We start from the raw sequence: 9,829 nt of genomic DNA, 5'->3' as shown, positions 1-9,829 counted from the left end.
CTTATTTCATTATTCGACACCCGTTCTGGCCACGTGACCTGCGAGACACTGGAGACACCGGACTCGACTTAGAACAGCGCCGCTGTCAAAAAGCCAATAAACGTAAAGGAAACCGAAAGCACGGGAACGCGAGGCGACCGCTGGAAAGAGAACGCTTTTGAATGCGAGCGCGCCTGTGCGCGCGAACGGGATGAGGGGAGTTAGGGAAAGACGAACAAAATACGAGAGAGAAAAAAGGGGAGAGAGGGAGAGAGCCTAGGCTCCGCCTCCCGGGTTCGAGGAAGACGGCCGTCGAAGTGCGCGCGCTCGACTCGCCCAGAGCGGGCTCCAAAAGTTGAGCGCGCGGCAGCGTCTGCTCTTCTCCCGGCGTGCAAGTTGGTGGCGCGCCGCTTCATGAACTTTGTTGAGCTTAGTGAGGCTGCGCCGAGAAGTTTTTTTGAGTTTGGGAAAAGATGCGTTCCGCTTCGTTGTGATCTGGGGAAGGAGCTCAAGAAGAAGACGACGGGAAAAGTGTTGCACACTTTGTTCACATTTTAGAAAAGAAAGCCACGAAGTTCGTGACGGTTGATTGACTTCTTCGATTGTGCGACGATACTCGTGGAGTTGGAAGTGTTTCTTCGGACCGCTCGCTCGGGGGAAAGTCTCGAAGGAAAGAGGAAGTGCTTGCCGGGCCAACCAAAAAAAAAGGTGAGAAAATTTAACTGTTTTTAAATAATTGGCGCTTTATTTCGTTTACTTAAAAGAAGTATGAGAATCTGTGAAGTTCAATGTGACGATTTTTAAAGCGAGTTTTCCGAGTCCTTTAATAAAAGAAAGGAGGTAAAATGTAAGCCGGACTTTGGGGCCAAACTCGCGAGCCTTTATCTCGGAAAACTCTCTAGTAGTCATTTAATGGTCCCATTTTCTAGGTCATTGATAGGTGGGGAAGCCGAAAAGTGCAGGTTCTTGTAATCTGCTCCAGTGAACCATGAGGATAGTTGAACAGAAGCTCATTTTTAAGTCGGGAAAGTCGACAAATGTTCGCCAGCGCTTAGGCTGTAAAAATGCTGGCCGTATTTTTGTTCATGATGTCTGTTTATTTTTTTCCTAAAAAGATATTGTGCCATATTTTGTATAAATAATGGCGGTACGTCAACAAACACAACAGAAAGAATGTGCGAATAAACGCTTTCAAGATGTAGCAATTTGTAACACAGCAATTTAGGAAAAAAATCTTTAGAAAACTTGCAAAACTTGTGTAGCAACATGACGTACACGTACGGCAAAAGAAAAGACGGGACGGCGCACAGACGCCCGTTCTGTGGAAACTGCTAGTCTGTACACCAGCAACTTTTGACGTTTGATAACCGCTTCAAATTAGACAAATGAAGAGCACGTTTTTTTTTTCTTTTACGAAAACAGAAAAACGAGCAGACCGTTTACATGTCAAATGCGTGACGAGATGCATGTACAAGCAACACGTATGTTAACGAGTTATTTTTTTTATTTCCGGAAAAACACACCACATTACGAATTATTTCTACGATTTTAAAGAGGTCATAAACCTCATACGAACATTTCAACAGACTTTGGAGACAATACTCAATGCCATAGACAATTCTTGGCATTGAGTATTTCCAAAAACTCACAGGTTCATCCTAGCGTTCGCCTAAAACGACTTGCAGGCGAAATATTCGGTGTGGCTATCTTACCGTGCACTTAATATCGCGTGAACACCGCTTTATTTTAAAAAAAGTGAATTCATGCGAACGCCGCAAAGACGAAATGAACGTACACCTCGCGGGGTGGCTTCACACTTGCGCTTTAAAGAAGCAAGTGCCAAGTGAACGCGCATCTTGGATGCTCACATGATCTTTGCACTTTCTTAGTCGTGCGAACGCCGCTTATTCATTTAACTATTCTGGCGAACGCCGCAAAGAGAAAGTGATCGCGCGGCTCGTGTTCAAGGTTACGCCCATGCCAGCTTTTCTTTCAAGGTCATGTTCGCCTGAGACATATAAGGCTGTAGCCTTAATATGTTTTTCAAGATAGAGTTATAATGTACCGTCGGCACAGTGCGCTTGGTCATGCGCTGAAAACGATTGCTTCAATCAAAAATTGCAAAAACAATTATAATTTCAGTGCGGATCGTTGTAATTTTGACTTTGAGATTTTTTTTGGTAGCTAGCGCAGTCAGCACAACAGCGGCACAGCGGAGGAATGTGCAAGAAAGAAAGAAAGAAAGAAAGAAAGAAAGAAAGAAAGAAAGAAAGAAAGAAAGAAAGAAAGAAAGAAAGAAAGAAGGAAAGAAAGGAAGGCGCCTGAAAGATGCTCCTGAACAAAAGAAAAATCATAACAAAGCCCGATAGTTGCCACAAAATTGTGGAGCCCGAACCATTGCCGAAGGAGGGCCATAGGACAAACATTCTAGCCGTTAGCACAGTAGGCATATTTCTTGCAAAGAGTAGTAAAATTATTGTTTAATTTTAACTTGGTTTCTCACACAATCCACAGTCGGCCGGACGGAAATGCGGGCTCTCCTCTTTGCACTCAGTGAGCCTTAAAGACTGAAACCACATTTTTTTTTTCTCAGCAAATAAATGAGGAAAAATTCAGAGCCCTTGCACTACTGCGAAGACGGAAGTCAGGGAGGTTGGAGCTATGGTGGGTCTGGTATAGTAAATTTCACTACAGTGAACTTATATATTAACGCGATAGCATTAAAGAGCTTGTTTCGCAGAAATTCCGGCATCGGTGTCGGAGTTATTGCTTGTGAGCGAAAGACCATCATTAGTCCGTGGCCGAAAAATCGAGAAAGATGCAAATAAAATAAATAACAATAAACTTCCGTTCGATACGGAATCGAATCCATGCCGTCGGCGGGACGACCAGGCGTTCTACCACACAGCCGCGCTATTGCTTGAAACTGCTTCGAAAAAAAGAAAACACCATATGAGTATCATGTAGTGGAAGGAGTCTCCTTAAGGCATGTAATATTGCGTGGCAGAAGCGGAGAATCGTGCCAGGCTTCAAAACATGTGAATTGCGCAATGAGGGGGTGTTTTAAAGGCCCTCCCATTACAAAACGCTCAGACATATTTAATCATCATCACCTACAAAAGCATCAACAAACTGATCAACTGCGTAGGTTCGCGTGTTGCCTTACGAACGCGCAGCAGGCCCTTCGCTGATTCACAAAAGGAGGAATTATGGCGTAATGGCCACTGCGCAGCTATACCTGCAGTATGCATTCTAGGATAGTTTGAAACGGCCAATGTTACGCGCACAGTCGTTCGTTTTGTTACGACATGGTTGAGGCATGCACCGAAAACCAAAGCCAGGCTAGCAGTTCAGAAGACGATGCGCACAGGCCCCGATTACGCTATCGCGTTCTACTCTTGTAGGCGAAGCTCAAGCGTCCTTCAAGTCTTTGCATTATTGACTGTATATCGAGCGAATTCAGAGACATACACTCAAAGTTCGTGGCGTTTCTTTTGCGCAACACGCATATTATCTCATCAACGGCGTTCTCAAAATGAAATCCGGTAGTACATAACAGACCCCGCTGTTTAGAAAGCGCGAAAACATCATGACGTTCGTTTCTTATGCAAGTGGTGTTGTCCTTGAGGTACACTTCTTCACATTACTATGCCACGTAGGCGAAATCCCACACCTGTATGTTCACTTTTACGCCATGCCCATTTTTCAACGCAAAAATGCTGGATTAGTCACGTTAATCGGTTGGCCCAAAATTCTTGTTCTGTGTGCATTTTTTTTCCGCTAACGCCATATGCCAGAACTTGGCCACGTAAAGATTCGCTTTAATATTAATAATTTGAGCACATTCACGAGAAACGCGTGGAAGCTTTGTGCGGTCGAATGCTTCCCGGAAATGCCTGACCAGTGCTGAATCCCTGCTCCACGATTTAACCCCGGTAAATCCTTGTAGTTTTAAGAAACTGGTCGGCGCTTGGGGCACTGGGTTTAAAAGTGGTCTCGCCGCCTTCGCGTGCTCACTGTGTCCCATTATTTATTTATGGGCGAATATGATTTAAACTTATGGCGAGCATAGAAGTTCACGAGTCCGCATATCTTCGTCAGCATCAAGGAATGAAAAAAAATTACGTGCAGGAAAATGTTTTCATTTGAACTAAATACTTCTCGTCGTTTCTAAATACGTCGAGCCTATTAAGCAGTAAAAGTGTTGTGGTCGCTTGCAAAGTTTAAAAAAAAAGGAAAAAAAAAGAGATCGGGGGTCCTTTCTCTATCGGGCTAACGGGGGCAGACAAAGCTTGGCCTATGCGTACCTTTCTTTCTTTCTTTCTTTCTTTCTTTCTTTCTTTCTTTCTTTCTTTCTTTCTTTCTTTCTTTCTTTCTTTCTTTCTTTCTTTCTTTCTTTCTTTCTTTCTTTCTTTCTTTCTTTCTTTCTCATACTCCCTGCGTGCCGGCAACTAGAACTTCATCCACTTGCTTATTAGCAGAAGACTTCGTTAGCTGTAGGCAACAACGATGGCCATGCGTGAAACAATAAAAGGCACCAACAAAAGGCAATACTGAAATGTGGCTACGTAAAATTACACGTGACCACGATAAAAGATCACGTTGCTTTATCAGAAACGGCATATCGCCTACATGCCCACCATCAAAGAGGGAATCAAGTATTGGAAAACCGCGCACAGAAATGCGCACGTGAGACCTTCAAGAGCGGCATTTGTGTGCGCCCTCATTTGTGCACACTCGGCGCCGCCGAGTTTTTCGCGAACCATGCCGCCGCCATTGAAATCTGTAACTCATAGAAGCTTCTTTTTAAAATTTCGGAAGGTGGAGAAATTTCTTGAAATCCTTCAAGTGATATAGTGATAAATCGAAATTGCGTTTCGTTGTGGGTATATCCAAGCCTACGCCAAATACGTATCGCCTTACGATAGGGTCCTGGGCATAAATACATTGAGGGTAATATGATTCCTTACGATATCACCACAAGTATAGTCGGAGAAGCTCGTAGCTCCTCAAAATTTGTGAATTATGAGGAAATAATTGGAACGATATTGCCATACTGCATCATAATCAAGATCACTAGCTTATTACATAAGCCAAGGTATGACTTTTTGAACACACAAAAAATGTTTATTTCATAATGACATAGAGCGACATGCTCGAGTAATTATGCGTGTGTAAACAGCCATGAACAAGGGGGTAACAAATATGTTTGTCCTCAAATGGAGTCGTGAGTTAAATTTCTATCCTTGCCATCATTAATGTTCCTAATACGAAAGTTCGAGGTAATGCCACTCGCCATGTTATTAACGCGATAGTGCTAAAGAGCTCGTTTCGAAGGAAATTCTAGTGTAGGCGTCATTGGTTGTGATCGAAACATCAGCGTTGTCCGCGGTTGAAAAGTTGAGATAGATGCACAGAAATAAATAGAAAATCTTCAGTCTGAGTGTGAATCAAGCCCAGGCCTTCTGCGAGGCAACCAGGTGTTCTAGCACGGAGACACACCAGTGCTTGAAACTGCTTCGTAAAAAAACAATTTAAAAAAGAAACGCTAGAAGAATAACATGCAGCGGGAGGAGGCTCCTTAATGCATGCAGTCTTGCGTAGTAGAATCGTAGACACGCACCAGACGTCAAAATATGTGAATAGCACAACCAGTGCGTGGTTTAAAGCTGCCCACCCATTACAATGTGCGCAGCGTAGCAGATTCGCGTGGCACTTTACGTACGCGTAGTGGGTACTTCGTCAATTTGCGAAAGGAGGAATTATGGCGTAGTGGGCACCTCCCAACTGTACTTGCAGTGGCCATTCTAGGAAAGTTTTGAAACGACCAATGTTACGCGGACGAAAATTACTTCCCTTGCGACACGGTTGAAGGCGATTCACAGGGGGCCCAATTACGCCATTGCGTTCTACTCTTGAAGGCAAAGTTCGAGCGTCCTCCATTTTTTTTTTATCTCGTACCTTAGTTAGGCTATGGCATCGCGCTGACGAACTTGAAGTTGATGTTTCGTTTCCAGCCGAAGACGATTCCACCTCTTTCGTTTTCCTCTGCTGCCCTCTGCCGTTTTGGTAGGTGTTTGGTAGGGGCCGGGACAACCGGTATTGTCAGAAGCAAAGCCTCCGAGATGATGAGACGTTTGGCGACTTTTCCGCTAGGGGAGAGCTCATGCGTGGAGGCGCCGTGAAAAAAATCCACGAAATCCACGAAGCCAATCACGAAGTGAATGATGATGAGTGGGCGTAGCTCCGGAGGTAAATCTGGTAAACCGTGAATCCTCCGTACATTTTGCCCACTCGAGTCCAGACCGTGACGACGCGCTCATGCTACTTCGGCTGCGCGAGCCCTCGCCGCCTCTGGATCGTTGGTTGCTCGTTGTTGTTGACGGCCAGCCCGTGCCACTTCGGCTTCTCGAGATATCACCTCCACGTCTTGACGGCGAGCCCGCGCTGCAGCCGCTTTGCCAGCCCTCCAATCCGCCACCTTGTCTTATTCGCTCCTATTATTATTATGGAAGCGCGCAGACTGACGACTGTCGAAAGAGAGAGGAAGCGCACCGAGAGCGAACGCGGTTTACAGTTGTGGCCCTCTAGCGGTCTCCTATCCAAGGAGAGCACGCGTCGGAGTATACGAGAGCAAGTGCAGCGGCGCCTCTAGCTGTCTCCTATCAAACTAGAGCACGCATCGGAATGGAGCGAGCGCCTCAGAGCCATCTAGTGGGTGCTCCGGGTGCTAGCGGCTGACTACGACGCAATGGCAGACAAGCGTCGACCTCGAGGAGCTTCGCCCCTATATTGCGGATTCGAATGAAAGATAAATTCCAGGCCGGCACGCAAGACGCGGCACAGTGGCGGCGTAAGTACCAGGAGCGAGATGAGAGAACTGCCTCTTATATGCATTAAGACCTAGAAATATGCGTTCTTGCTCTATCTACGCGGTGCTTGAGGCACATTGAACTAAAAAAAATATGTGTCAGCGGAAGTGGCTTCCTGGACGTTCATGTCCCGAGCTTCTAAATTGCTCTTTGTAAAGTTATTTGTCTGAAACCCCCAAAGTTTCTTAGAGCAACTCGTGTGCCCTTGTTCAATCACAGGTAGCATGCCATAAGCAACTTCGGCTCCAGCAGTGACACTGTTGTTGTACCTTGATTGCAGATGCGGTAGGACTTTCCTGTAACCGTGACAGCTTATTGCTCTACTGTAGTCGAGTGCATACAGCTAAAGCATTCTCTACTTTGTGTAAGCAGCCCCCGCGTCTAACCGTTCAGATTAGAGTTTTAGAATTGGGGCCCCGAGGAGCTAGGGGGCCCAAAAAATTTGCGAGCTGCCAGGGCGCATGCGCAGAACCCAAGCCACTCTTGGGTTTTCGGGCTCGCATTTTCCCAGGACTCGAAAAATCGAAAGCCAGCGCGGGTCGTCAGCGAGACGACGCAGCATGACCCGCGCCTCGCATAACTAATTTCGCCGCGTCTGGCGTCCCGTGCGTTTTACCCAACGCCGCCTGCGTTTGATCCCATTAGATAGTTTGAGAATTGGGGACCCAAGACCCTGGGTCCCCAAAATGCGTTGTGTAAGCTGCTCTTGCGTTGGGAACCGCAGCAGAGTTTGAGAATCGGGTCAAACGCACGGGGCGCCACATGTGGAGAAGTTAAAATTATGAGACGCGGGCCATACAGCGTAGTTTCGCTAGCGGCTCAAGACGCCTTGGGGATCCATGCTAGTTTGCGATTTTTCGGTCTTGGGTGAACGCGAGCACAAGAGCCCCAGAGTGGCTTAGGTTATGTGCAAGCGCCCTGGTGGTTCGCAAATTTCTGGGGTCCCGAAGCTCCTTGGGGCCCCAGTACTCAAACTTTATTAGAGAGTTTGAGAATCGGGGCCCCAAGCAGCTTGGGGACCCAAGAAGCTTGCGAGCCGCCAGGGCGCCTGTGCAGAACCCAAGCCACTCTTGGACGCTTGCGCTCGCGTTCACCCAAGACGCAAAACTCGAAAACTAGCGTGGGGCCCCAAGGCGTCTTGGGTCACCAGCGAGAAGACTCAGACGCAGCGCGGGCCACGGCGCAGTATGGGCCGCGTCTCGCATGATGTTAATTTCCTCACGCGTGGTGCTTAGTGAGCTTGACCCAACGCAGCCTACGTTGGCCCAATTCTGAAACTCTGCTAATCTTCCGAACGCAAGAGCAGGCTGCCCAACGCAGCTTGGGGGCCCAGCGTCTTGGGTCCCTAATTCTCAAACTCTCTATTCTGACCCAATTCTCAAACCTTATTGAAACCCAACGCAGCTTGGGGACAAAGCGTCTTGGGTCCGCAACTCTAAAACTCGCTAATATTTTTGTTCCAAAAGACGAGTTGAAAAATCATTTCTTTGACCAGACACATCCAGGTTAGCGACGCCGTAGAAAACCAGGTACTATAACATCAATTATTCTAATATTCGGAGACTTAGCGGGCGCTTCGCATTGCTCAGACGCAGCAGCTGCTTTTCGGCGTGTTCTCGGCTCTCCTGTTCTTAAACGGTCACTTGCCAGGTTTGCGCGCTCTAAAAAATAAGCGCGCTTCGCCGGTTAAAGCGAAAGCCTTAGATACCTTTTCAAACGCGAAAGGTCACCCTCGGCATCAACACGAACGCAAAAAATTATCGTGTGATGACGTCATCATGGCATCAGAGATGGCCAAAGCTAGTGACCTCAATATGACATCGTCACATCACATTGTTGCTTGGACAAAGGCGGGCCGATCCTGGAGGCACTGCAAAACCATGTGAGGGGCAGCAAGCTTGCAATGCCTCCGATCCAGGAGGCAGTAGCTTTAGGGGCGGGGTTCAACGCAATGGACTGAGTAGAAAATAAATAAGTAAATAAATAAACAAGGAAAGCCAGACGACGGCTTTTGCCTTCTAATCGTCTTAGGAAAATGCATCAGAGACATCGTGATATTTTTGTAGTTTAATTATTAATTGTTCGGGTTTTACTTTCCAAAACCACAATAATATTATGAGGTGCGCCGTAGTGGAGGGCACCGGAAATTTCGACCACCTGGGGTTCCTTAACGTGCACCTAAATTTAAATACACGGGCCTCTGCCCTTCGCCTGCATCGGAATGCGGCCACCGCGGCCGGGATTGGATCCCGCGACCTTTGGGTCAGCACGCTAGCACCATAACCACTAGTTCACCGTGGCGAGTTATTTTGGTAGCTGACCATGACGTCTGAAATATATGACGTACCTGATCGGCGCGAATACGGTCGAAATTTGAGTACAAGAGCCATGCGCCCTACCTATCAATGGAGACAGGCTTGGAAAAGGAGAGAGAAAGAGGGTGCCTTCGTAAAAGGTGCAATCCTATGTAACATGAGCTACTCGGAACGTCATTGACCAAGGCCCGTCAATTCAGTTCTTCAATAGGTTTGGGCTATAGTGGTATGTGACAGGGCTGTATATTTTTTTATTGTTGATATACGAATGGACTTATATGAACTCTGCCTAGCCGTTATTTTATGTAACTTTTTTATTGTTGTTATTTTCACATATCCTATCATCTGTGAAAAGGAGTAGCCATGCTATACAAAAGCGACAACGCCTTCTAAACATCACATAATAAAAAAAAAGCACGCAATGCGCGCGCTACAAATCAAATTGCCAAGAGAAGAAAAAAAAGGAAGCGGCGCTCGTGACGTAAACATGACGCGCACAATCTTATTTCTAAAATAAGGTACCACCCGTTTCATGGCCGATCCCCCACGGTGGGTTGCGCCAAGTAGCTGAGGATCAACCAACCAACCAACCCTTTGAGTCCGGAATTTGAGAGTACGCACAGTATGCCAACGCTAGACGAGTCGCAGTGGGAGAGCGTCCGC

The 9,829-nt window shown here is 46.7% G+C and overlaps 1 protein-coding gene across 1 annotated transcript in view; it reads left to right on the top strand.

The window, feature by feature from the left end:
• The first annotated feature begins 323 nt into the window (after positions 1-323).
• Positions 324-9,829, top strand: part of LOC119371778 (orexin receptor type 2) — a 107,186-nt gene continuing 97,680 nt past the window's right edge. The window contains exon 1 of the mRNA XM_037642238.1: positions 324-687. The gene's annotated coding sequence lies outside the window, so the exon portion shown is untranslated. The remainder of the gene's footprint in view (positions 688-9,829) is intronic.

This window comes from Rhipicephalus sanguineus, chromosome 10 (genome assembly GCF_013339695.2).
Source record: "Rhipicephalus sanguineus isolate Rsan-2018 chromosome 10, BIME_Rsan_1.4, whole genome shotgun sequence".
Classification (NCBI taxonomy): Eukaryota; Metazoa; Arthropoda; class Arachnida; order Ixodida; family Ixodidae; genus Rhipicephalus; species Rhipicephalus sanguineus.
Note: the sequence above shows the minus strand (reverse complement) of the source record. Positions and strands in the feature narration are given on the sequence as shown.